A 27,163-nucleotide genomic window follows, 5' to 3' on the forward strand; every position below is an offset into this window, starting at 1 on the left:
AACCGAGAAATGCTTATTATCGTTGGTTGAAAAAAACGGGTTAATTACCGAACCATCCCGACAAGATTACCCACGGATTCGTTCCATAAAATTTACAAAATTTCCCCTCACCCCTGCTACACACCCATCCCCTCCCCCACTCGGAGATATTTCGACGTTGGCGCGGCTAAAATATCAATAAAGCCAGAACGAATGGGCGGAGGAAGGGGAGAGAGGAAAAAATAAAGAAAGCGATGAAAACGGTAAAGCAACCGTGATAAAGGTGGACATATGTCTCCTCTCTTATTGCTACAGGCTTTCGACTGCTTTTTTTTTTTTTATTATCAACCGCCACTCGTTGATTGTTAAATACGACTAATAAATCGCGAGCTTCGGTGAAAAAGACGTCGTTTCGTCGAACGAATGACTTTCTTCGCCGCTCGAATCGAATTCGAATAATCGGGGATTAAGAGGAAAGATCGATCCATCGATTCTCAGATGGATAACAAAATACAAGTTTTGTCGAGTTTACGACAAACTCAACCACTCCGCGAAATGTGAAACGAAATCGACGAATATAATTTATAATAATAAAAAGAAGGGTACCGCGATCATCTGTGAGAAGAGAGAGCGGCAGAAACGTTTACCAATAGCATGTTTCATGGGCCGCTAATGACACCATGAATATGTATACGCTCGTCGTGGGGTGGAACGAGAGCGAGAGTGGCCCTTCTTTGCGTACACACAGGGTGTCCTCTTTGAAGAGGAGGAGAAAAATAGAGGGACGAAGTTCTCCATTTCTCGAATATAAAAAAAGGAGAAAAGAAAAGAATCGCATACTTCATTTCGCGCAATGAAAAATTCGCATATTATATCATCGCCTGGATAAACCATTCGACGAATCGTGAGCGATGGATATTCATCCGAAGGCGATCGTCCGATTATATGGACACATGGATCATAGAACCCGTGTAATAACGAGGTGTATCGACGAGAAATTTGTTTCCCAGGAATAGCCAGGATTTAATCCTTGATACGTACGTACGTCTAGGACAAACAAGCCCAAGGGGGTTGGGGGTTGACGAACACCCTGGTAAGTCGCGAGCGGGCAAAAATTAGGGAGAAACCTCAAAGCGACCGCTGGGCAAAGAGCGAGTTTGGAACCGGAAGGGCTTCTCGAGTTGAAATTAAAGCGGGCCCGGAGCAAACGACACACCGTGTATAGACAGAGAGTCCGGGGGAGATTAAGGGACGGGGGCATCGCTCGGAGCCACGGTCAGAAGGAGCCGAGGAGAATGACGAGGAAATGGGCGTGTCCCTTTCTCCGTTGTAAAACAAACAAGACCCGTTAATGATGCGAGCTGCCTAGTTAGAAGCAGGCCCCGACACCGTACTATAACGCCGCTCCTTTGCATAGGAATTCGTTTCACGTCATTCACGTGCATTCTTAATACATCGCCCGAGGGGGTTTTGGTTTATGGAGGCCGGCAGAGGCCTCGCAACGACGTTGCTATTCCTCGCCGTTATTAACTGGATTTCTCTCATCCCGCGATGAGCCTTCGAAGCTTTAGCGCTTTTCTCCTTGGATCCGATTTAACGCGTGTTCACTCCGCACGAAGAAATGTCACGGGAATAAATTTCTTTTTGGGACAGGGAAGAAGAGTGGGGAAAGCTCGTTACATAAGTGGAAGAGAAATAAAAATTGTAGATTGTGTTTAGGAACGTTTTAAAGCAAACTTTATTCAATGGAACAATGATTATTCGATAAATCTTTTTTTAAGAAACGCTCGTGTTATTCGTAAGGTAAATTATTTCTCGAAAACTTTTTAAAATTATCTACTATTTTTCAATCGTTCAAAGATTGAACGAGTGATGAATTTAATGAAAAATTATTCGCGATAGTTGAAATAATTCGCAACACGTTTTCGCAATTTACACGCGGTGTATAAAAGGATCGAGAAGAGAGCTCGATCAGCGAAGAAACTCGTACGGGCAAAATTCCCGTGTATTTTCTGTAACAAACTGCTTTGCTATCTCGACTCGAAATCAATCGATGCGTACTCCAACTCGCCGTAGGCCTCGCCCAAGGTGGTACGGCCGTTTAACGGTTGGTTTCAACTTGACGTGGCTTCGTTGCCTCTCGATTCACTCCACGATGCGCCCGCTCCTCTTCCATGAACGATGAACGGTTCGGTTTTTCTCCTGGTTTCGAGAATTAAATAACCTCGATCAACGAGCCGCATCGAACGCGGCCATAGAATTATTTTAACGGGTGAGAATGATAGGCGGTCTCCTGATGGCAGAGGGCTAATAGACGCGTCCAGAGCGGGGTGAATCGTCGCGATCGTCAAACAATTGCGGTTCCCGTAACTAGTTTGCGTCTAATTACACCAATATCGCTGTGTAGATTACTACTATTGTTTGGCGTTCGCGTGGAACGCAATGTTCCTTCGTTTACTTTGCAAATGGTTATGGCCGTTGAAGATCGGGTAATGGGCCAGCATCTCAGAATTTATACTTGGCGGGGTGTAATCAGGATTACTTATTCTCTTCCGAGGAATTTGTTCCTCGCTTCGAGTTCATTAATTATTAATAATATTGGAATTGGCGTTCAAATTTATTGAAAAAATAGCATCATCGTTGAATTAATAACGCATGCCAAGAATCTCTTTCTTTCACTGTGTTAAGAAGGATTCATCATCAACATGCTTGGAGCATAATTAATTTCTTCTTCTTCTAAAGAAAAATATATATATATATTCCCTCGACGAGCGAAAGGATAAATAACGAGAACCGTTCCAGGAAAACGTCTGCGGTTGAAATAATTTAAACGAGCCAGAGTTCCAACGAGGAAGAAGCTCGCCAGGTGACCATGGGTCCAGAATCACGTGGCGGCCGCAGTCGCGCCTATTTATTACCATAGTTTCTTATCGATTACCTCCATATTTCTTCCATAAATTCCGATTAGAGATCCGTAAATCCTAGGAAAATCAGGTTATTAAAGCGCACCTCTCCCTACCTTCCATTAATTTATACGTAATCGAGCGTACCGAGTGGTCGTTCACCAACCTCTTCTTAATATTCGCTGATAAGACGCCGCTGATGATCACGGATGAACACGGTTGATCAGCATCGTATCATCGATGTTTCACGGCCGATCGACAACACGCAGCGCCGGAACTTCGCTCCGTGTCCTCCTCCGATCGAGATTCGCAAATTGATTGTCGCGGATCGAACGGTTCGAGGCTATCTTCTCGAGGGAGGAGGATTGCTCCTTTGAGATATCGGTGTCTACGCAAGAGGAATAATATTATTAGAGAGTGATTTTTTTCGAATTCTTATAATTAGAATCAAAATTCCAATGATATTTAATCTCAAACGTTACTTTAATCGCTTACTTTTTTCACGAGGATAACATTCTCGGTTATTATCTAGTACGAGAGATTTCTCTTTCCACGTAGCTAATACGCTTCTAAAAATTCATAGCTATTAGCTTCGCGTTCATAATTAGCGCCAAGCAAAGCAACAATTACTCGGGCGCAATTACCCACGAATGACGCACACATGTCGGGAGTGGCAAACTAAGTGTGAAACGAACACAGAGGGAGAGTGAGAGAGGAACGGGCACGAATCGAGACTCGTTAGTTACAGATTCGCGAAACTGGATTAACCGACTAATTGTCTTGGCAGAAATCTCCCGGCGTTTCGTAGTCCAGCTCCCGGGTACACACGGGCGGGTCCTCCGTTGTTGAATTCGGGCCGAACAAAGGCCGTCCAGAGGCGATCGTAATAATCCGAACTATGCGTTTCATTGGTCGTGTAAATTCGCCGTAACACCGTGTACCAACACCCTTCCATCCTAGCCCCTAATTGCGAGAACACGCGCCTCTTCTATTTAACTCTCGTTCCATCCCTGTTAAACGGGAAAATGGACGGAAACCGGCGAGCAAATTCTTCCTGCGTTTTTTATCTTATTTAATAACGCGTGTCTTCGTCGCATTGGGGCAAAAGCCGCACAAAAACGCGCACATTTTTCCATCCCCTCGTTACCCTCTTACCGGTTGATTACCATTTTCCACGATAAGTTTTGACGATGGGACGCCGTCACGTTTCGCCCTCACGCTGACGAGTATATACACGAGGATGGGGTTTAATGAGAACGACGGCTTCTGGATTTCGTTGGGAAATTAGTATTTTCTTTTTTTTTTTTCTTGTTTTCTCTCCCTTCCTTGCGTTTTTATATAACACGCGACGAGAGACACGACGCGTGCTCGGGCAATGTTTTTCGCGGAAATTTTGTATTCCCTTTGTGATTCCACCGCGATAATTTCAAAGTTCTTTCCGGGGTTTGGGGAGGGAGGAGCAGCGAAAATTGCGAAGATAGGACTAATTAACCCGGCCGTCAAAAACCTGACCTAATCTAATCTCTACTACCCTCTAAACCTCGCCTCGAAAGAATAAAAACTCGGGCCGGAATTCTTGGAAATTAGCTCGCGGATAAAGCCGAACTTCTCTTTTCGATTTGCGAAATTTATCTACGCCGGTGTGATAGTTGGAAAAGGAGAGGCTAGGAAAGGGTTGTTTAATGAGGCGAGCTGTAGTAATCTCTCTCTCTTTCTCTCTCTCGATTTCTCTTAGGCCCATCACACCTCGTGGGACTCGATCCCGTTTTATGGAAGAGAGGCTAGCTCCCCCCCTCCTCTTTTTCCTTTTTTGCCGCTCCTCTTCTATTTTCGTTATCGCGGGACCAGGAACCGCTGTCAACGCTGACAAATTACGGCCTCGCCTCACTTTCCAAGAATGGATATTCATAAAGCGACTTCGCCACACCCATCTTCCAGCCGATGGAATTTACGAATTACTTTTTCATCGAATGGTTTATTTCGGTGGTCTCCTTCGTCGGACGGACGACAGATCCGTTCCGTTTCCCTCTCGCCACGAGCATGCGCCCGTTGGACGGTGGAGGATCGATGTGCACGCGTGTCGTAACGAGGCATCCGTGTCCCGAACGTGAGTGGCGGATCATTGATTGTTCAAAGGATCATCGTTTAGTATGCAGCATCCACCAGCCCTGTGGCAGCCAGCTAGAGGTGTACGTACATCTGCTTAAATCCGGCTTACCGATGTCGACCCACCTGCCCCCTCCCCCTCCGTGATTGGACGAGGAAACGTTCGAATATCGGCGGACGAAAATGGAAAACTTGCTCCCTTCTTGGATCCTCGAGGGCAACGTCTTTAATTAGTAGCCCGGCCGACCGGTGTAATTTCTTTTCGAAGAAGAAGGGAGAAAAAGGAAGAGCACGTGTCACGCACGCGTTGATGAACGAACGAACGAACGAACGAACGAGGGAAGATTATACAGGGTGATTCGTTCTCGAGGTGAATTTTTTCGCGCCTCCAAGATGATAAGCATGCTCGATTTGCTTGAGAATTATTCCAACGACGGAGGAAATGGAGTTGGATAACCGGGAATTTATAGTGTTTTCATCGAGTGGGAAGTTGGAACGAGCCAAGTTGCATGTCTGTAATAAAGTAAAATGGGAGCAGATATAAAAGGGGTTGATGAAGGAGATGGGTGGGGGAGGTTGCGGATGAAAATGAGAGGAATTTGTTTCGCGTAATTGCGTATTAGAACTTTCTAAACGTTCTCCGCGTATTTTACACGGGTTAATCATCGTTTCAATGAAGGTATTTCCGCTTTTTTTTCCCCCTTTTTTTACCTCGTTTATTTTTTCTACGGGGATTGTTGAACATTGGTGAAAAAAAAGATGTTCTTCGCGATCGAGATTGCGTGTGGAAGAATCAGATATAAATTCGAAGCAAATTATGCTTCTATCGATATCTCGATTCTATAAGAAAAATCGCAGGAGAGATAAAAATTTCGCGAAAAAATAAAATTCCATCGATATTCTTCTTTTGAACATTAGTATATTCAAATTTCTTTTCGTCGATCGAATTTTTTCCTTCAAAATTCCTCCTATTTTTTACTTTCCAATTTTTTTAATTACCAAATTTTCCTTAATCACGTCGCATAATGCTTTTTTTATCCTCCTCCTTTAATTTTTACGCAGTATTTCCGTATAATATTTTATATTATATATGAAATATAATATAAATAGAAATGTAAATATCGTGTCGCAGTACGAATACATCGTTCGTTCTATCTCGAGAATCAAAACAAAATTCGTCCGTTACGATATTATAAACATTCCTCGCTCGTTTCCCACGGAATTTGTTGTCGTTTCGAGTCGACGAGACCCCCGAGTTCGACTTTCACGCACAGTCTCGTGCCACGAGGCGCGAGGGACGGTGCGATTGTTAATTAACGGGCGAAAAAGTGTGGGGAAAAAAGAAGAAAAAGGAAGAAGCGGCGACGATTTGACGGAGGGGGGCGGGGGGCGGGAATCGGTGGTCGAATCGCCGGGAAAATCGATAATAACACGGCGCACGATGCGTGGGAGGGGGGCGGGGGAGAGAGCCGACATCAAAGGGTGGCGAAGAAGGATTCAAATTCGCAATCAACGCGGGGCGAAATGACCGTACGCGCCGTTACGCGTACGCGAGGATGAATCGCTTCTGTATCGAGAGACTACACGTTTCACACGCCTACACCGCCTTTATACTCGCTGTATCTCTCGCCTCGCCATAGAGACAACCCAAGCTCCCCTAATTCCACGTCAGAGGAGTTTAATTCGCGCTTAAGTTCTTCGTGACGCGAATATCACCATCGTGGACCACTACCACCGTCGTCGTCGTTTTCGAAAACTCGAAGATAGTTCACGAACGAGACTGCTTCCCCTCCGACGAGATCGGGAAGGAACAAGTGTCAGCTTCCAATTAAGCGTTCGTCTTATTTTATTCTTTCACCGTCTTCAGGAAGGGATCTTTGAAAGACTATCCTCAAAGAGACGTTTCGAGAGGTAAGGATAGAATTTTTCCAAACTAGACGTCTTTCGCGAACATACCACTCTCTCGATACACCTTTGTACAGTATATATTTCCTTCCAGTTCCTTTCTTCTCTTTTTTTCCCTTTCCTTTTTCTTAACTTCCGCCGAAAGACTCTTACGTTTGATCCCTTCGTCGCCTCTTCTTGTTCTTGTTCATCGAACAGTCAAATTTTCTTTCTCGAGCAAAGTTTTTCCTTATCATCGAGCTCTCTCTCTCCCTCTCTTTCTCTCTCTCATTCTCTCGATAAAGTCAATACGCAGTGAATGGTCGATTATCGCGAATTTTGCGGTCGGTTAAAGCGGAAAATCGCGGTAAACATCGCGATTTCGATCGGGACGGGGAAAGGTAGGAGGGAGAGGGGGCACACGATAAATTGGAGTCGTTAGACGGAAACACGAATTTGCGTTTCCGGCCTGCCACGTTTTCCCAACCGTACTTTCGCAACTTTCTCGCTCTCGTCTGGCGCGTCGCATCAATCACGATCGTTATCGTGCCGCGAAATTGTGCCGGCCTGCCTTTGGAACGGGATCGCGGCGGAATTCTCGCACTCGTGTTGATAAATCGCGTCCAACACGAGTTGGGCTGATCGATTCCGCCAACCTGTTTTCTGCTTCCTATCCGAAAGTATCTAGGAGAAATACAAAGAGGGAAAGGAGAGGAGGATTCAGATAAACGAGAATTCAGATTTTCCATTCTTCTTTGTTAATTCTTTAGTCAGGCAGGGAAATTCAATGGATTGTTTAATAAGAGAATTGTTGCGAAGTTATTTGCTTTCCGAAACAGTGTTCAAATTAAAGAGAAATTATACAACGTGTCGTTGGATGCGAGAAGAAAGACAATCGTTTGACTCGAGTGAAACGAAAGTAGAATCTGATTAAACGTTTTGAAAAGAGTGCATTCTCCTTGCATCCGACGATACAATTACAATTCCATCGAATCTTTTCAATTCTCTTCTCACATCGACTCTCGATCTACATATTGCGAAACGAAAGCCACAAGATTTTAACCTTCGATAATTTCGATCGTAATATCACAAGCTTATTTGCTCCGATAATCCAATATAGAAATGAGAATTCGAACGTAGTTGTTGGTTTCTGTCAACAGGTGTTGAAGAATAATTGGCAAAACGGCAGAGAGATGCGTTTCGAAGATGCAGATGTTTCGGTCGGGGCGAAAGGAGAGCGCGTGGATCATCGAGGGGGATGAAGGGACGTTGAAAAAGAAGGAGGAGGAGAAGGAAAAAATGGGCGTTAGACGACGAGCAAAAAGAATACAAGAAGATTGGAAAGGTAAGACGATGGAGCACAGCACAGGTAGAGAGGAAGATGAGAAGCCACGGGGAGAAGAGACACGTGGAGCGGAGAAGAAGATGGAAGGAGGAGGAGCAACACGGCCCTCGGACGACCTAATGAGCTCTTCGAGCCCCGGACTAAAATAATTATAGAAATTTCCTGCCGATGAACGAACCACCTTAAGAAAGATTGCCTCCCATTAATAAGCCACGAACGGTATTTGCTTTCAGAATTATAATCAGCTTGCCGTCTAACAGGCCGTCTTTTTCGTGAAACTCACGCGGTTGTCTTGTGGGATCGAAATGAATTTGGTTCGGATTAATAGATTCGGTTTAGAGCGAAGGAAAAGAATCTCTTTTCTTTGATTTTCCTCGGTCTGCTCGGTTGTATAACTCGAAACGAAGGCAGGATATTAAATAATTACGCGATAATAAAAATTAAAGGGGTGTGGATATTGATTTTTGACAGGCGTACAAAGAAAATACGCGAATAAGTTCGATACTCTTGATCGTTGATAATAAAAAAATCGGTGGACGAGAAAATTAACGTTCGTATATCCTAGAATATGCTTCCTCCGGATAGATGAATCGGGGACAGCAAACGGTCGAACGAATGGTTTTACGGGTGGTAGAAAAGAAAAAAGAAAAAAGAAAACTCGTGAAATAGCTTAAAGGAATATTAAATTGCGAGGAAGTAAAAGTATCCAGTGTCGGGAGGAAGTAGTTTGTAGTTGAATAAAAAGAGGGATGGGTTCTTCTCTCGGGTCATAGTATCATCCAGATTCGTGGACGGACCAGATTTCCCAGATTCTTATCGCTGCTTTCCATCTCGATACGATCTCGAATTACTTTTATCCGAGACTTACGTAAACTTGAAATATAGATTGTATCGATTCGTTCTCGACGCGATAAATTGTATGAAATTTCGAAGCGAACGGGGAGAGGAAAAGAAAAAAAAGAACAACGGGAAAATGGGGAAAATGAAAAATTCGATATATTACGAAACTCGCGCGAGTTTTTTAATCGCGAAAATCGGCGTTAATAGAGCGCGATTTGAGGAGAGTTGGCGGGGAGGGAAATGAAAAGGTCGCAATTACGAGATGAGTGCGCAGATTTTTGGCTGTAATTAATTACCGCGCCAGTTTATTTATCCGTGGCCGCGCGGCAGCGCGATAATTTTCTCCCGACAATTTATCGAAATCCCGCCGATAAATACCGGCCTTCTCGATTAATCGAGCCGACACGTTCGTTCAGGCGTCGCGCGATTAAATATTTTTCCTAATTGATACTCTTCTCGCTCGAAACGATCGCGGTGTAGTATTCTCTCTCTTTCTCGAAATAATCGGCGGGGAATTTGACATCTCGGGTCAGAAATTCTAATTGCGAAATCAAGTTCCGACCGTGTTTGATATTTGCTCAACGAAACTTGGAATCATTTCCTTACCCCTTGCCCTGATCTTTAATCCGGTCGAGCTAAAACAAACGCAGCCTCCAATTTATTCCTCTCGAACCGAGAATCACCGCAAACTCCACCCTTCTCTCTACCCAATCGTCTAATCTGCCTCTCCATTACTTATCCATCCATATTTAGCGACTTACCCTGTATCTCATCTACGTACATAGAATGCGTCGTATAATAGAGATTCTAGGAATCGAGACTTAAGCTTAAAATTCGTCGTATTATTATAAAGAATATTTATATTTTGATATTTCTATAGCAAGAAACAATTATAATCAGCGTAATACGTAGACGCGCGTGAGAAAATTAGTTTTTCTGTAAGCCTATTACTGTAAGTTGTTCCTTTCTTGGAAATAGAAGAAATCACGCGACATGTGTATTTATCAATATTTCTTCGTACTGGTCAACTTTCACGTTCGTTTGTTGTTGATCAAAAAATATATACAATTGTAATCAGCGCTGTACGTAGACGCGCGTGAGAAAATTAGTTTTTCTGTAAGTTCTATTACTGTAAGTTGTTCCTTTCTTGGAAATAGAAGAAATCACGCGACATGTGTATTTATCAATATTTCTTCGTACTGGTCAACTTTCACGTTCGTTTGTTGTTGATCAAAAAATATATACACGAATATGTAGAACGCGATTCGTTTCGAAGAAAATAAAATACTTTAACGCTATTTTCTTCGAATTTCGTTCGATAATCTCGAAAGGTTAATGATTGAGAGAGAGAATGGGTGAAAGTGGCGAGGACGAAGAGAGCGAGCGAGCCGCGAAGCGTATCGATTGTCGGCGAGATCATTTTTCACTGGCGAGGCGAGAAATCGGGTTGCTCGAGACGTGGAAAAGATTCGCGAGACGCGTGTTGGTCCCTCCGATTTGCATATGAAAGCCACGGTTTTCTGGCCAGCATCTCTTTCTCTCTCTCGATTGGCAGAGAATTCTTCTCCTTTTCGCCGCGAAGGAAAACGATGGCGGTGTTGTCTAGGCAGGTTTCGCGTGGTGAACACGATCAATGAGGGAGCGTTCAATGGCTGTACCTCTTCTCGAGAGGCTGAAAAAGGAGATGGTGGAATTCTTGGGATAGCGCGTTTGCCTAGCGGCGCCATTTGCATGTGCAACTGGATGTTGGAAACGATGCTCTCGGTGTCGTTTGATGTCGATTCTTGGGGATTGCGAGATTTCCTCGCGTTCCATCGAGTTTTGTAATACGAATGCGAAGGTGGCGCGTAATAGTGGATAAAGGATCGGCTTGGCGTAGAATTTGAGAATGGAATAAAGCAAAAAGCATTTCTGAAGTGGATATTTTTTCGGGATTCAAAGAAGACTCACCGAGGCTGACTTTGAATAATAAACGGGTGGGATGGAACTATGTGTCACACGCGGCTTTGTATCTATCCGTCTAATTTATATTTCAAGAAGGGGAGAGAAAGAGATTCTTAGAATAAAAAGTTGCGTGTAACTGGTCGAAGTTGAACAGAGGGGATGGTGGGATCACTTTCAAAGAAGGTTTCTTTCGAACCACCGCGAATAAATTTACCTTCGATGCACCTGAAAGGAGAGTGATGGAAAAACTTGGGAGGCAAAGGAAGTGGGTCACCAAGTTTCTCGAAACGAAGGGTGGTCGAGCAACCACCACCGAATCAGAGTCCAACTCGCGACAAAAATTATTCCGATACTTTGTGCTCAGATTCTCCTCTATCTTCCGAAAGCCTCTATTTTCCGCCTGATAAATGTTGCACATGCTTGATAATTGTCCCGAAATTACACCCAACCAGATTAAAATCAATCTTGCTCAACGAAGAGGAGGGAAAAACAAGAAGAGAAGGTTCCTCCTCTCGAGAAGAAGAAGAAATGATTCTTAAAGAAAGAAGAGATTTTGAGAGACAGAGAGAGAGAGAACGAAAGAGGAACAAAAGGTTAGAGAAGAGATTTTTGACGAAGGGAGAAAAATGTATAGAAAGTTTTTACTCTTCGAGGAGGAAGAAAAGGAACGAGGAAACCTCTTCTTCTTTCAATGCGGAAGAAGAAGAAAAAAAGGAAAAGAAGGAACGTTGATTCGAGGTAAAGAGAGAGAAGAATAGACTCGTCTTTTTGTTTCTTCCCCTCCGCTTCGAAAAAAAAAAAGAAAAACGGGATAAAGAAGGATTGGTTCGCGGCTCAATAAGGGTTGAACAAAAACGAGAAGATGGTCGGGCGTAAACGCGATTTAACGGTGTTACATAGTCAGGGTATATACACCGTTGTCGCGGGGTACAATGCCGCGTAATTTCTCGTAATAGGTCGGTGGAACGGCGTAAACGACGTGATCTATGGCTTCTCGTGGAAGGCTGACGCTCGTCGCCGACTCGCGAATCGATTAAACGCACCTGTTTTGCCACGCGCACGCCTCATTTCACGCATCGTACCACCAAGCCAAGCCAAGAATCAGTGACGTATCTCTCCATATTTTTAAGAGTTTTTCCGTAGAATCGCGTCACGGAGAAAAAAAATCCCCCGTGTGTCGTCGATCTCCTCTTATGCCTCTCGTTCATCTCGAGAAAGGGATAAGCAATCTCCAACTCGCTTATTTACTCACTTACGTTTTCTTGTTTCCACCAGGAAGAAATCCGTTGAAGACGGATTCTTCATCCTCTTCGTTTTCATTCTTCTTCCTCCCCCTCCTCCATACTCGTTCCGCGTCAGTCAGTCGGCCGACCGAATTAGAGAGCCGAGAAGAGAAGGTCGGCGTGGCAAAAACTCGTATCTTCATCCGTTTGACGAAATAAACGGCCTCGATCCTTGGGATCAAATCGAGCTAGGATCCCGCGTCGGCTATTAATTACGAAACTTGTCAGGGAGAAGGGAAGAAGAAGAAGAAGAAGAAGAAGCAATTGTTCCCTGGATTCCCCTCCCGAGAGAAGAAAAGTGCGTGGAGACCCATTGACAAAAGGGCGCGTGGAAAGAAAGAGGGTGATCACGGAGGAATATGAAATTCCTGCATTATCAAGGTCAAACGTTGGAGGAACGTGACTTGGAACGGAGCTGTTAGCCACGTCACGCACGACTGGCCATGATAACCGACGACACTGGATGTTCTCGGAAGCATCGGTCCTTGGACACGCCAGGGGGCTTCGAGGATGCAGACGGAAAGAAGAGAGACAGAAAGGGAGAGGGGGAGGTTTGCGCCCGCTTTCTCGTGCAGACCACGTCGGGCAAAAAACGATTAAGCTCCTCCGGTCATCGACATTCCGGGGCGCAAGGCGGAACGCGCGGCTGATATCGTTTGATATCGTAAAATAAATCGAGCTTAAGTGATATCGAGTACTTGGGGACTACTCGTTCCATTCGATCCTCGAAACTCTGGAATCACGATTTCTCACGAATTTCGACCATCGAGCTTTTCTTTCCCTCTTCCTCTCTTTTTTTCTCTCACTTTCTCGTTCTCTTTTCTCTCTCGCTTTTTTCTTTTTTGTTCTTTTTTTATTCTCTTGCGCGCATCGCGTGGCCCGGCCGACGCTCGTAATTTGTTTTACTCAATTTCATCCGGCCGCTCGGCAATTATTTACACTGGTTAATCGACAATTTCACGCGTAATTACGTTTTAATTTTGAATAATCCGCGTTCGACGCGGATCGCCGGCTCGCTTTTGTCCGGCTCGCGGGCCGCGACTTCGAGAGAACCTCTCGTCGACTTGTTGAATTATATTTGGGGGATCGCGTTGGAGGAATAAAAACAGGGAGGGGCACGAGGAAATGTAAATCATCCGTGTAAATTTCTATTTGTTTATTTCGAAATAATCTGGTAATCTCGTTCTATTGTAATTTAGAAAATTAAATTTCGCCAATCTTATAAGAAATTTGGAATTTTAACAAATCTATTTATATATACGGTTTTAATCTTGTGAGAATCATTTCTCACGATTCCTCTCTTCTCGAGAATTATTTTTTCTGGCTCGTTAAATTCTCAAAGATTCGACAAACATTCTTCGCAAAATATCCCAACATCCTTATCGAACAACACTTATCCATCTCACTTATCTTTACCACGATTATCTCCTCCCACCATCCGTTATCAATTATCGTTCTCCAAACGAATACGCAACGTTACGTCAAAAGCCGAGATATCGAGTGTTGTTCCCTATCACGAGAAGGCACCTCTCCACAAAATCTGAAATGATTTTTTTTTTTTTACATTTCCAGGCCGAATGCGAGGAACGCGTGGACGATGTTACACGGTAGTGGTTTCCGGCCGGTTCTTATGTCGGAGAGTCCCCCCAAAGAAACGGCGAAAAAGGCAGGAACGATGGTATCAGCGAAACGAGTTCACCGTTGGTGGGATGAAGGGAAACGGGATAAAAGAAAGAGAAGGAAGGGAGGGGGAAGAGGAGCGGAAAGTTTTGCTACAACGTCGGCCGAGAGATATTACCGTCGGTAGAATCCATTATGCCAGCCAGCGACTCGTTTTCGCGCTTTTTCTTCGCTTCAGCCTCGGCCTTTCGCTTTATCGGCCTATCGGCCTTTAGAAATAGAACGACAACGTTTCGCAGCCTTTTTTTTTCCTTTTTTGCTCGGTCGAGTTCCAGGTAAAGGGAGAAGGGAGGGGAGGGGAAGAGGTAGAACTCCATTTATATGTACCTGTCGGCGGGGTAGATACAGTCTTCTGATTAACCGGTCGTCCTCTCTGCCCGTTTAACCAACTCCGACGGGGTTATCCCCGCTAATTGGGGGACGTATGGATTGATTATTGCGAAAAGTAGGTTCGTTTGGGGAAAATTCGAAACGGTTAGCTGTCGTGTAGTTATTTTTATCCTTTGGAGTCAAAGAAATTATATATAGAAGCGTGTCGTATATTAGAAATTAAAAATTCTCTCCTCGAAAAAATTCGTGACGATTCTAATTCGAATAAGATAGTTAATTTTTGGTTAATTGATCGTGGATGATAATCTCGTTTCCTAGAATAGACTGGAGATTAAATCGATATTCCTTGGAGCCTATATATGATAAATGTTTGTAAAACATACACCGTGATTCGTTTGTTTACCAGATGGGAGCAGTTTGCTTAAACTGTTTGAATATGCGAGCCGGTTACGGTCGCGTGGATAGATTTATGGAAATTGGATCAGCGGGCGGGCGGTGGCGAGGAATCTTCTATTCCTGTCTAGGAAACGGATAGAAACGAGCTCCCTTCCCGGAATCGTGATTCCTACGCTTCTTCTTTCTCTTCTCTTCAATTTCCCCGCCCACTAATTTGAATGGAAGAATGATTTACAACGGTTTGCCCTCTCACATTTATTTTTGGAATATTATCGCTAGAAGACGGAACGCGTTCGTCAGAGATGTTTCTACGACGATCAATTCAATTTCCAAGATTTAGATTTCCTCTCCTCAATCCCTCGATAAACCGAATCTCAAACTCGATCCTCGACTTGTTCGATGTCGATAACGACAAACCTGTTCCAATCGAAATCTACGATCCTAACATCGATCTTCGAACTTCGATAAACCGTGCATAGGCTTCGAGAACTTGTTGGAAGTTGCGAATTATCCAGGACGAAAACTTCGACCGTCCAAAAATGCGAGATAAGCTTTTTCGAAGCTGATCCCAGTTTGACAAGCGATACTCTACCCACCCCCTCCTCCTTTTATCTCAACCGAGACACATTGTTGCGGATTATTACCGAGGAGTGGCGAGAGAAGAAGTCTCGTCCGGTCGAGAGAGCGGTGATTGCTGCTGGCGGTTTATCGGCCGGTGCATCGGCCGTTTCGAAAAATGACCGGTTGTAATGGAAGAGGAGCGTGAACAGGTGTGATCAATTGGTTTTGCGAGATAGATGATCGGCCAAACGAGATGTATATATATATATGTGTATCTATTCTTTTTTAGATCGAGGGTTTAAGACCGCTTTCGGTGAGATGAGAAGAGGCAAATTGACTCTGGATAGATCGATCCAATAATGCGATATGTAACAAGGTTTAAAGTCAACGTTTCTTGGAGAAAAGGAAACGATCGGTACATCTGGATAAATCCTGACGTAACGTTAATTGAATAGCGTCTCGTATCGGGGAGGGATTTTTCGAACGAGATGCGCGAAGATCCTGTTCCTCCTCCTCCTCCTCCTCCTCCTCGGTAATATACGCGAAATTTCGTGGAACACGGTCCGATAAACACGACCGATCGAAGCACTTCGATGCACTCGAGATCGCACCACTCTCTCGAGGGGGAAGAAGAGGAGGAGGGGGTTGAAAATTACTAGATACCGGCGAGCCGTTAATGTTTATCGTAATATACCCCCATTTTCGCGGGGCTGGGTGCTTATTTTTTTCGTCTCGCCCTCCCCTCGTTGCAACGAGACGCTCGAGAGAAGGGGAAAGAGAAAGAGAGTGAGAGACGTTACACGACGCCGGCTGGCAAATATGAATTATTAAATTTGGACAAAGGTTCACGCCTGAACGATGTACAGGCGGGTGGAGGAGGGAGGGGAGGAGGAGGAGGAGGACGTGCAATAAAGACAACCGAACGCAGCAGGGCCTGGGCTCCCTGTAATCAAGCGCAATCACGGCGACTGCTTATTTACACCTCGAGTGAACCCCGGTGAAAGCGGGAAGAGGATGGGAGAGGGGGAGGGCTCGTCTGCAAAAATCGTAAACACCGTGCGCGAGAGGGGGAGGAAAAGGGTGGAGTGGATCGTGGAGAGAGTTCCGGGCCACGATCCCCTCGTCGATCTCGCCGCCGATCGAATCTGACAAAGGTGAGGAACAAGGTGTCCACGATCACTGGGTTTCCGTGTAAATAGATGGGAATGGGGGCGGGGGGATTCGATGGCTAAACCCCGGATGGGTTTACAAGCGTTGGAGATCGAGATTTGAAAGAGGGGAACGGAGAGGTGAAAATTCGCGTTCGTTTAGAAGGTTTTATTTATTGCGGATCTTTTTTTAGTTTTTACGATCTTCTCGATCTTTTCCTTGTTCCGTTCTTATTCTATTCTTGAAAAGTTTCGTCGAGTTCGATGTACTTTTATCCACGTTCGAAGGGAAAAGAAAAATTGAAAGAAGTTTCGTATTTTGGACTAAGTTTAAAACGCAAAATTTTTGCCTATTTTACCAATTTATCCATTATTCATCTGGCAATTTTTTATATTCGAATTCAAAAAGAAAAGGATATTTCGTACAGATGGAAATTAATACTTTAAGTGTTTTACTCACTTATCTATTTTCCATAGAGTTGTCCCTTTATCCGATTCTTCCTCGATTTTTCTCCGTGGAACCCCTCCCTCGTCGTTCTTCATCCTTCTCCTCCGTGATGGAGAATCGATCTGATAAAAAAAAAAGAAAAAACTTTCGGACTCGAGAAAAAGGTAACCGACCTATAATATTTCAACTTCGACTCGAAGGTAGAAGTTGGAAAGTAACTCGTCAATTCAGCTCTTCTCCGCCGTTTCTCATCGTCCCCCCTTTAATTTCGACGTGCGCTTGTTGCATTTATTATTCGCCATACTTTGATACTTTGATGCCGTTGCGCAAAGTACCGACCGGTTCTCGAAACAAAGAAACAGCCGCGTCGTGTCGCGAACGAAGGACGACGGTGCGTTAACCGAACAATGGTCGGGCTGCGCACCGATTCGATCCTTCTTACGTGTTAATCGAGATTTACATCGTAACCGCATAATAACACGCTTCGCTCTCGGAAAGAAGCTCGGTCGATGCTCCCCTTTCTCTCTCTCTTCGATGAGATTCGAGGATGAGAAGAATTTTCTCCCGCTCCGAATACATTTTTATTCGATTCTTTTCGCGCGATTAATCGATAATTTGTATGAAAATAGCGTAATTTAAGTCGAATTCGAAGAAAGAATAAATTAATCGTTTTGAAATACAAATATCGTCGATATATTCTTTTATTTAAAAAATTAACAATGGACGTTTTCATCGCGTCGCAAACGAATCGACGAAAATTCGTGTACGTTCGTCATCCCTTGAAACTTCTTCGAATTCGAACAAAACTTGGACCCAAGCTTTATATCGATCCTCCTCGACGGTGTTCTTGCCGTGATCACGGTAGACGCGGACACGGGCGACGCGAAACATTTGTATCCACGAATTACAAACTTTTAAATTGGTCGGATTGGTCGGGGCCCCCTGTAATCCGTTCGACCTGTCGAAGATCGGTTAGTTGTCGGATGAGAAAGGGGGGGAGAAAAGTTAGAAAAAAACTTGGCTACCTCGAGACCAGAACCAGTCAGTCCTAGTAGTCGGCCAATCTGTCTGTCCGTGGAACATCTTTTTTTCCCTCTTCTTCTTCCTTCTCCTCCCTCTCCCCCTTTTTCTTCAACCCTTAACCTGATCTCTCTTGGGTGGGCCGCAAACTTTTCTATATCCGGTTCCGTTGGAACACTCTTTGGCTCGATGCTCCTTCCTCCGCGTTTCGATTGAAATCAATTATACGAACGACGCTGTGCGGCCAACTCTTCTACCTCCTCTCTCGCCTTCTCCACCCCCTTCCTAACCAATGAAATATTCATTTGTTTGCGCTACCGCATAGAGCGCGTAGCGGGAGGGTAAAATAACGAGAGATATATATATATATATTCGGATCGTTGTTTCTTTCTTGAATACGTTCCCTTATCTCGTAACATCGAAAGGAAAGAAGAGGTAAATTCCGATCGTGGAAATAATAAACGAAGCTAACGATATAATATCCGACCCCCCGCGAAAATTATTTCGAAATCCATCGAGAGATTTTATTTTCCCTCTCCGGATAATAATAATTGTGAGATCAGTTACGAGAGCAGGCTTCCAACACTCGAATCTCGAGAATACGTTTACCTAACGAGAACCCTCGAGAAGCCGAAACCTTCGAAACCTGTTAGCACAATAATCTTCGATGCGCCAACCACCACCATCACCTGCCCTGCCTCCCTTCTCGTCGCGAAAATTCCCTCCCTCGCGAAGGAAACTTGGAGGTTGCGCTTCCCTCGAGCGATAACCGGTGCCCTCCTCCTCCTCCTCCTCCTCCTCTCCCCGCGTGACGCCAACTTGCTCGTTGGCCCGCGGTGCAATAATTATTCGCGGAAGCGGAATTCGCGGATCGAGCTTCTCTCGTGGCGTGGAGTTTGAACGGGGGGAAAAGCAGCCCTCCTCGCCGCCGAGGAAGGAAAGTTGCGGCGGATCTCCGTCCTTCGCCGGAAGTTGGCTGGTTCGCCGAGTGACGCGCACCCTCCTGTACCTGGAGAGGGAGGGAGGGGAAGGGCGTTGTTTGCCGAAGACGTTCACAACGTGGGCTGATCCGACAAATAGCGGCGCGATAACCACGTCGACGATATACTGCTAATAGCGGATTCCGAGTTGCCGCTCAACGGATCAACGCCGGCCGGAGATTAATTTTAACGCGCGATTCTCCGCCACGATTTATCCTCTCGGGAGCTTCAAACGTGTCTCGCGCAAATTACGATAATGATTACGGGATTACGTGTTCAACATCGTAAGACGTTGATGATTTCTTGGATTCTATCGAGGATGAAAGTTACGAGTTAGTTGGAAGATTTTTGAAAAACTTGGACCTCGTTATTGGATCCGATTGATTGAAGATTTAAGCGATAGTAATGATTCTCCTTTCGAACAATTTCGTATGGATGGTGAATAAATAATGGTTAATGGTAAGGATAGAATAGTTTTGAATGGCTGTGCAAAGGGTTGAATATTGAAGGAGATTTTAAACAACGATGAGACGAGTTGTTTGAATCGCGTCGATTGGTCAAATGGGAGTAAAGAAGGAAGATAAATATTTGTCGAACGTATTCTTCTCTTCCTTACAATCGCTCGAAACTTTGTGTCAGCGTACATCCTTCGACTTATCAGAAAAGTTTGAAACAATATGAAAGTTCTTAACGCAACGTATCTATAATTATTCTCAACATTCGCCATAATGATCACGGAAATCCTTCCAAGTAATTGCACATTTGTTTCCCTGAAGTGAAGCTCTACTTCGATTCACCATTGCATTGATACAACGAATCTGGAATCTCGTGTCATTGAATTTTGAAGAAAAAAGAAGCAAGCACGAATATCATTAAACCCTCCGATTTCTAAGTTTCGATTAAAGATTTAAAGAAGCAGGTTCCAGGGTTAAAATACTGGAAAGTCCACCCAAAATACCCAATTGCCACACACCCAATAACCGGAAACGGATGGAGAAATCCGGGCGGCTAAGCCCATCCGTGGCATCGCAAAGACCTTAATCTCCGCAAAGTGAAAACTAATTTCCCTCCAACCGATAAATCCAAGGGGGAGCCTTAGGAGATCGGCCGAATTTTTGCGGTAACCACGAATCGATTCTGCCGCTCCATAATCGGGCCAACCAGGATTAATTATTGAGAGGCAAAAGGTCGGTTCGAGAAGATAAGTGAGCAGTTCGCGAACCACCGACTCTTGCACACCAAGCCGTTTGCGGCTTCCCTTTAGGCGTTAGGCGCAATTAAATCCAAGGGATTGCCAACTCGATGGCGATAAAATAACGGAGAAAATACAAAAGAAGACTCGAAGACGAACAGACTGCGACGAATTTCGCGTTAGACGAAGACGAGACGGAGAGCGATGCACTCTGAACGACGACGCGCTCTTTGAAGTACCTTGTTATTCCTCCTTATTTGCGCATTCGTTTGTCCGCGTTTCGCGGCAGACTTTTTTAGATTTATATCGAGGAGAGCTCGTTGGAAGAACGAGAGAATTCGGTGGAAAATTGTTTGAAGATGGTGAAAGAGGGTGGCACAAAGGGGGAGAGGTGAAAATTTAGGAGAACGATAGGGAAGTGAAAAATTGTGCCGCGCACGCAATTCACAAATTGAATATTAAAATTAAATTATTCGTTTCGATCCTTTTTTTTAAACGCGATCTCGTGATTTTGATTTCGATTTCTTTTCACGTTGAATTTTAATCTTACGTTTGTCTTGGATTAATAATTATTTTTGGATGAAATCTTTGCGTCATTCTTTTTTTATTTACCATTTGCAATTTCTTTAATGAAAATTATTCCCTATCGATATTCCTCAACACGTTCGATGAAAGATTGCATTCCCCCTCTCCAGTCGCCGCCCTACGATTATACTTTCTTATCACTTCATAATTGAAAATTCTCCATCTTTCATACAAGATGAAAGTAATTTTCAGAACATCGTCGCACGGTTGCACGGCCATTAAACGAGCCATTGTCTCCATGAATATGCGAGCATATTAATTACACGGGTCTGAAACGGTAGCGGGACACGAAGGTGGTGGAACGTTGACGTTTAGTAAGTAATCCGAGCCAAGCACCGCGTAATGATCGACGTGGAGGAGGAATTTCCAAGGATGAAACAGCGTCGTTCGCTTGGCGACAAAGAGTAGTAGCGAAATTATCGATGATCGATCGATCTTGCTTTTGTCCCCATCGAAAAGAAAACGCACGCGCAAAAAGGGAAAAAAGAAGAATAAAAACGAAAATCTGCCCGCACTATGTCGTCCATCCTTCCACCGTTTAACAATTTTTCCACGAATAATTTCCACTCTCGGGGAGAGAAATGAAATGTTTAATTCGAGCGGCGAATTTTCAACGAATATGGAATAATCAGATTTCCCGAGTTCTCTCGAGTGTTGGAATTACCGTTTCGTTCGAGGTAGACTCAACGGTGATTAATTACGTTGAATTACGATAGGAATTAGATGATTGAAATTGACTTTGGCGGCTCGCCGGTTAAAACCAATTACAGAAACGTTGGAAACGCGTCGTTTCAATATTTGTTTCGCGGTTTGGCGGGCGCGGTACGCGGAAGCGAAGATCTCCACCATCCCCTCGAATTATGAAGATTACACGGAAACGACGCCCCGTTTCCGGAAACCGATCCACGATTGAAACGTTGCCCCGCCCAAGATTATTACCGGCACGTCAGCTTAATAATTTTCCATGTATTTTAACGGAATACCATCAGGTGTTTTAGAGAGTTTCTTCTACGGGGGGGGGGGGGGGGGGAAATACGGAGTTACGCGAAATCGTTATCGAAAACGCGATATTCGAAGCTGGTCGACACGATCGAATCTCCGTTTCCAATTATGAATAGAGGGAAACAGTTAACTCGAAGAAATATGCGAATGTATCGATAATTCTGTCAAAATTGTTCAAATTTCTTTTTTAGAAATTTATTTATTTTTTTCTTTTTTTTTCTATTCGGTACTCTTCGTTTCCAATTTCGATATCTATATACATATGTAGTTAGAGAATGATTAATTCGCGAGTTGGAAATATGTAAATTTGGAGAAATGTGTAATTTTTTTTCTTTTTTAACTTTGAATAACTTTTTATCGATACGTTTTCATATGAAAAGACTAGTTGCACCACGTAAAAGGTATCTATTACTGCCGTACAACGGGAGGGGAAATTCGATCGAATCGAAGAGAGACATTTTATTTTATAGCGCAAGATAATAATGCGGAAAAATATTTTTAGCGAGATCCACGCCACTTCGATGTATATCTCGAATATTAATTCGATCCGCGATTTATTGGAAGATCCGGTATCGAGCCATCACGTTTCGAATTTTTTTTTTTTTTTTCACGAATCACAATCTTCCCTGAATTGCAGAATCTTTAATTTTTGAATCAGGAGTGGCCGTATTTCGACTTGGTAGAATAATTTAAACACGTTAATCAGTTAAAGTGCTACTTTTACAGTTGAAATCTCGCGAATTTTTTTTTTTTTTTCCCCCCTTCTGGTAATTGCAAGCCAGCGAACGTTTTTCCACGTTTTGCTTAATGTATTCCGATTCTTGCTTCTGTTATTTAACCTATTTACTTCGTAGCCACGTTCCTTTAACAACTCACGTTCTTTTGTCAACTTTTCCTTTTTCTCCCTCTCTCTCTCTCTCTCTTCACCCCATTCAATCTTCTTCCGCATCGCTCCATTTGCATCTTGAGAGCAACGAAGAGAGCACAATTAGGTATTCTATTTCTGTGAACCACCTCACACCAGGAAATTAGGTTGCACGTCTGAAAAGGGAACGCCTCGTGTCGCATCTTTTCATTCCACCCCATTTTACGGCTCGGCTTTTTGTCTCTCTTCGAGCCAAGAATCTTCCTCCATCCACCCACCCACCCACACACACACACACATATACACACAAACACACGCGCATGCATCTTAATTACCATCCAAACGAAAACGAGTTCGCCTAATTGCGACAAATCGCTCTTGTGCCGCTGCAACGCGAAAACGAGCCGCGAATAAATTAGAAAATTGAAGTTATTTCAAAAATAACGGGACGATATCGAAAATTGTTCAACCGTGTGGACGATACGATTTCGATAGCGAAACACTTTAACGTAGATGCGATATTTTCAACGTGACTCTGGATACTTTCGCTTCATTCTTCACGATGCAGATACGATACTTTCAATAGTTTGTAAAGCTCTCTTGTATCGGTGGATACTTTTGTGCAAACAACTCTCGCGAACAGCACGGCTCTGAGACACAGAGAATCCTGTTGCAATCCTGATACGTTGCAAACCCCACCCTCGCCGCGAAAAACTTTGGAATTCCGCGCGACGCGATGCAACACGATAAATCACTTTTACCCGCGACAAAATATCGAGGCGACAATTGCGCGAGTTTCCGCGACGAATATCGATATCCAGCTCGTACTTTTCGCGGCCGCCTTTTCACGCCTCCTCCCCGTTTACACGTGATTTTCAACACCATTGTCTTTCGTATTCTAAAAATAATCCCGCGAAAGAAGGAAAAAGCGCGAGAAAGAGAAGGGGAGAGAAACGAGCAAGTGTGTCAGACTTTTATTTCTCTCTCTCTCTTTTTTTATTAAAATGCACGGTGCACGCTTCGAACCCTTTTCAATCCCGCTTGCGCTCCTCGTCTTGCTCGCCTCCTCGGCCACGGTTCGCAATTATCGCGAGGCTGAAACGTTTTGAAGGAGAAATTGTTAAATTACACGATAACGGGGGAGGCGTTTAACGTTTAACCCAGTTTCCAACGTCTGCGCGAGGGACCTGGTTTTCTCGATACCGGTGTTGCAGGTGTACGTGTGTACACACACACAAGTGTGTATACACGATTTTAAGATATTAAACGAGCGGATCGTTTCAACGTGGATGAATATTCTTTGTGGAAAAAAATAAATCGAAAATGTGGGATAATGGTTTTTATTCCTCGTCCCTCTTTTCGTCGTCCCTTTGCTTTTGGAAGAAATTTGAAAATTGATTCGATCGTCGTTGACTTGATCTTCCGAGAGAAAAAGATTTCAAGGATAAAATTTTATTCCTTTTTTCTCTCCCTCTCTCGAAGTGAAAAATAGATAAAGAAATTGTTATCCTCATACGTGCGAGGATAACATTCGGAGGATCGTTGGAGGTTATAAAAGATGAAGAGAAGCAGGTTTATTTTTCGAGTTACGAACAATTTGACGCGCACTAAAAAAATGCCTGTACATATACATATATACCTCTTGAAACGGTAAAGAGATAAAAAGAAGCGTAAATTCATACGTGAAAGTTTCCCCTAGTATATCTATTTTTATTACTTCCTTCGGTCTATCTGAAACAACTCTCAATCAGAAGATGGGCGAGGTCGAGTATAAAACTAAAAATTTTAAATCTTCGCTTCAATCTTGTCGCTTTACGCAAATATAAATATTCCAATTTCACGATGTAACGCGAATTGACAAAAATACGAAGGTGGAGGAACGAAGGAAGGAAGTGAGGATGGATAAATAATAAATATCGATAGATGGGGGGAAGGGAGAAGGGATAGGACGCGTGTAATCCGCGCGAAAATTGTCTGCATTCGCGTAATATCTGGGCAAATTGTAGCCAGGAACGGGCGAGTCGTTCTCGAGCAATCGCGCCAGTGTGCATACAATCTTAAATGCTTTAAGATGGAAATTAAGCGAAGATTGCGCGCATTTTGTAAAGCCACCCGGAGAGCTCTTGAATACATAATAGAAGAGTGTCAACACCTGTTTCTGATTACTTTTCGCGGATCGACCCGCCCACGAAAATTTCTTTCCCTTTCACGCGCCACTCGAATTTTATCGTTTATCCGTTCCTGGAATATGGAATCTTCTTTTATCTCTCCGAAAATTTTATATATATGTATATTTACAAGCTTTTCGATTCATCCTACGATTAAATCGTAGACTATCCTCGATTGATCTTTTTAATTACAGAGAATCGTCTCTGTTACGCGTTCGAGCAAATTGCAGATAATAGGTTTAAAAATATCGCGTTGTTCAAGAGTTGGAAGTTATAAACAAGATTGGTCCTCGACGAGACTTTTAAAATATCTTATCTCTTCGATGATTAATTTTATACCTTGTCTAATTTCGTTAGCTACGTGCGACAATAACTGACAAGAAGACATTATTATTATTTATTACAGATATATAATCGTTTATCTGCAACATAATTATTCGTGGAATAATTGAAGTTCAAATTATATAAAATATAACGTCGGGCGAAATCTTTGTTAAATTTTCGCGATAAAAATTTCGTGTGAACATTTCGACTCACAAACATTTAATTAGCTAATTACCAAAGTGACGTTTACAAAATTATCGTAGCGCCACGTCGGTTATCAATCCATCGTCGATATTGTCCATGTTCGAGGAAGACTTTGAACGCATGATAACATCATCCATGATGATTCGATCATTCGATTATTTCCACCTAATTATATCACTCCATACATCCGATCGAATATTCCGCCGGGATGAAAATTTACGAAGGAAAGAACGAATTCGTTCGTTCGTCTCGCAGAATCGCGAACAAGATGGTGGAATTTCAGGGACGATTTATCTCCAAGGTAATCGAGGACGCCGGTTATTATTTCACGCGACGGGCGTAACTCGATTCCACGAGAGAGAGAGAGAGAGAGAGAGAGAGAGGGGTTGAAGGTTATACGATAGCGAGAAGAAGCTTCTCCGACTCGGACTAATTCATGCAAATTGCTCCACCACGTGCAACCTATTTTTCTTTATTCGAGTTTAGAGTTATGACTATCGATTATCGACACGTTATCCATAACTTATCGATAATAATTTTTGATATTATATCGATAATATATCGTTAATGGATATAGAAGTGAATAACGATTTATATCCTTTCTTGTTCAAACTTAACATCAAAAACGCTTAATACAAAAAAATGTTGTACGCGTGTAATAAATCTGCCTCCGATTATTTCCGTTCGATAATTCGCAAGTTTCCAAGGTCCAAAATCCAATTACAATCGGAGCAAGCGTAAGAATCGCTCCTTTACGTATGCTGAACTGAACGAACTCCATCCAACTAACTTCGAAATAAACCAGGTAATAAACCAGAGTCGTTTCATTTCTCCCCCTTTGCAAATAGAAACGCACTTCGGTTCCAGTTTTCTTTCTTTTTTTTTTTTTTTCTCGAATTCTGCCCACCGACAATCTCGATTAAATCCCCTGTGCCCTCGAGAGTCAACCGAAACCAAAAAAAAAAAAAAAGAAGAAGAAGAAAAGAAAAGAAAAACACCGCTCTCTCGTAATACGGGGAGAGCGCAAAAACCTCGCGAAGCTTTTTCTCGCGAAATCACCTTCGCTCTCCGGTGGAATGCTACCGTTCGCTCGGTTCCCCTTCGAGGAATCGTCAGCCGCGGAATTGCCGCGAGCCTCGGAGGATCGCGATTAGCGAGGAGGAGAGAAAGGAATCTCGATCGACTCGGTCGAAAATTACCGCCGGCTAAACAGCCAGCCAGCCAGCCAGCTCGTCGACGAAAGTGTACGAAAGTGTTAACTGGGCCCGGGGTTCAAGCTCTCTCTCTCCCCTTCATCGCCCATTTTTATACGCGTCGGTGTGCGTGCGTGTTGCGAAAGAGAAGAGAAAGAGAAAGAGAGAAGGAGCGGTTTCTTCTAGCGCGGCAAATTATTAACAATCAGGCAGGTGTTTGCGCGGTTCTCGCAAGATTTGCTAACGAGCCGGCATTTTCGAGGTGCCGACTCGAGGCATATAATTATATGCTCGCCTCCCTTCTCGTATGCTCGCCTCCTGATACGTATATATATATATATTTATGTACGCAGGGTTGTCTACAGGGTGTTCCAATTAATCGTGAATAGATCGAAGGGAAAGAAGGATTAAAGGCATGGATTTCATGGACGGACGTTGCTGGATAACGTTACGAGCGAGGAATATTTCGTTTTGTTTCGGTGAATTGATTCGAGATTCGTATTCTCCGGTTGCGCGCTTCCTGTCGATGCAAGGGGACGATCTTATCGAGGGATTCGTGGCTATGAATATATATTCGTGGCGATTGACGAAGCAACGATCTTGTCACTTCTTGTTATCGACCGATTGAGCAGAGTGGAAGGATCCGAAGAGAAAGGAAAGAGAGAATTCTTTTGACAAAAGAGGTTCGATTTACTTTCAGATAAGATAGGAAAGAAATTTGATTTCTAAAAAATGTTAATACCTGAAATGCGTGCGATAAAGTAACTTTTCTTTCGACATTTA

At 43.6% G+C, this 27,163-nt stretch overlaps 2 long non-coding RNA genes across 8 annotated transcripts in view; both read right to left on the reverse strand.

The window, feature by feature from the left end:
* Positions 1 to 27,163, reverse strand: part of LOC113219060 — a 205,135-nt gene that overhangs the window by 23,070 nt on the left and 154,902 nt on the right. For all 7 annotated transcript variants that reach the window (XR_003305523.1, XR_003305524.1, XR_003305528.1 and 4 more), the window contains exon 3: positions 16,860 to 16,969. This is a non-coding gene — a long non-coding RNA (uncharacterized LOC113219060). The remainder of the gene's footprint in view (positions 1 to 16,859; positions 16,970 to 27,163) is intronic.
* Positions 531 to 12,272, reverse strand: LOC113219061. Its single transcript, XR_003305529.1, has 3 exons — positions 12,258 to 12,272; positions 3,030 to 3,270; positions 531 to 2,960 (listed from the first exon to the last, which is right to left on the reverse strand). It is a non-coding gene; the product is annotated as an uncharacterized LOC113219061 (long non-coding RNA).

The sequence above is a fragment of the Apis mellifera genome, linkage group LG10 (genome assembly GCF_003254395.2).
Source record: "Apis mellifera strain DH4 linkage group LG10, Amel_HAv3.1, whole genome shotgun sequence".
In the NCBI taxonomy this organism is placed as follows: domain Eukaryota; kingdom Metazoa; phylum Arthropoda; class Insecta; order Hymenoptera; family Apidae; genus Apis; species Apis mellifera.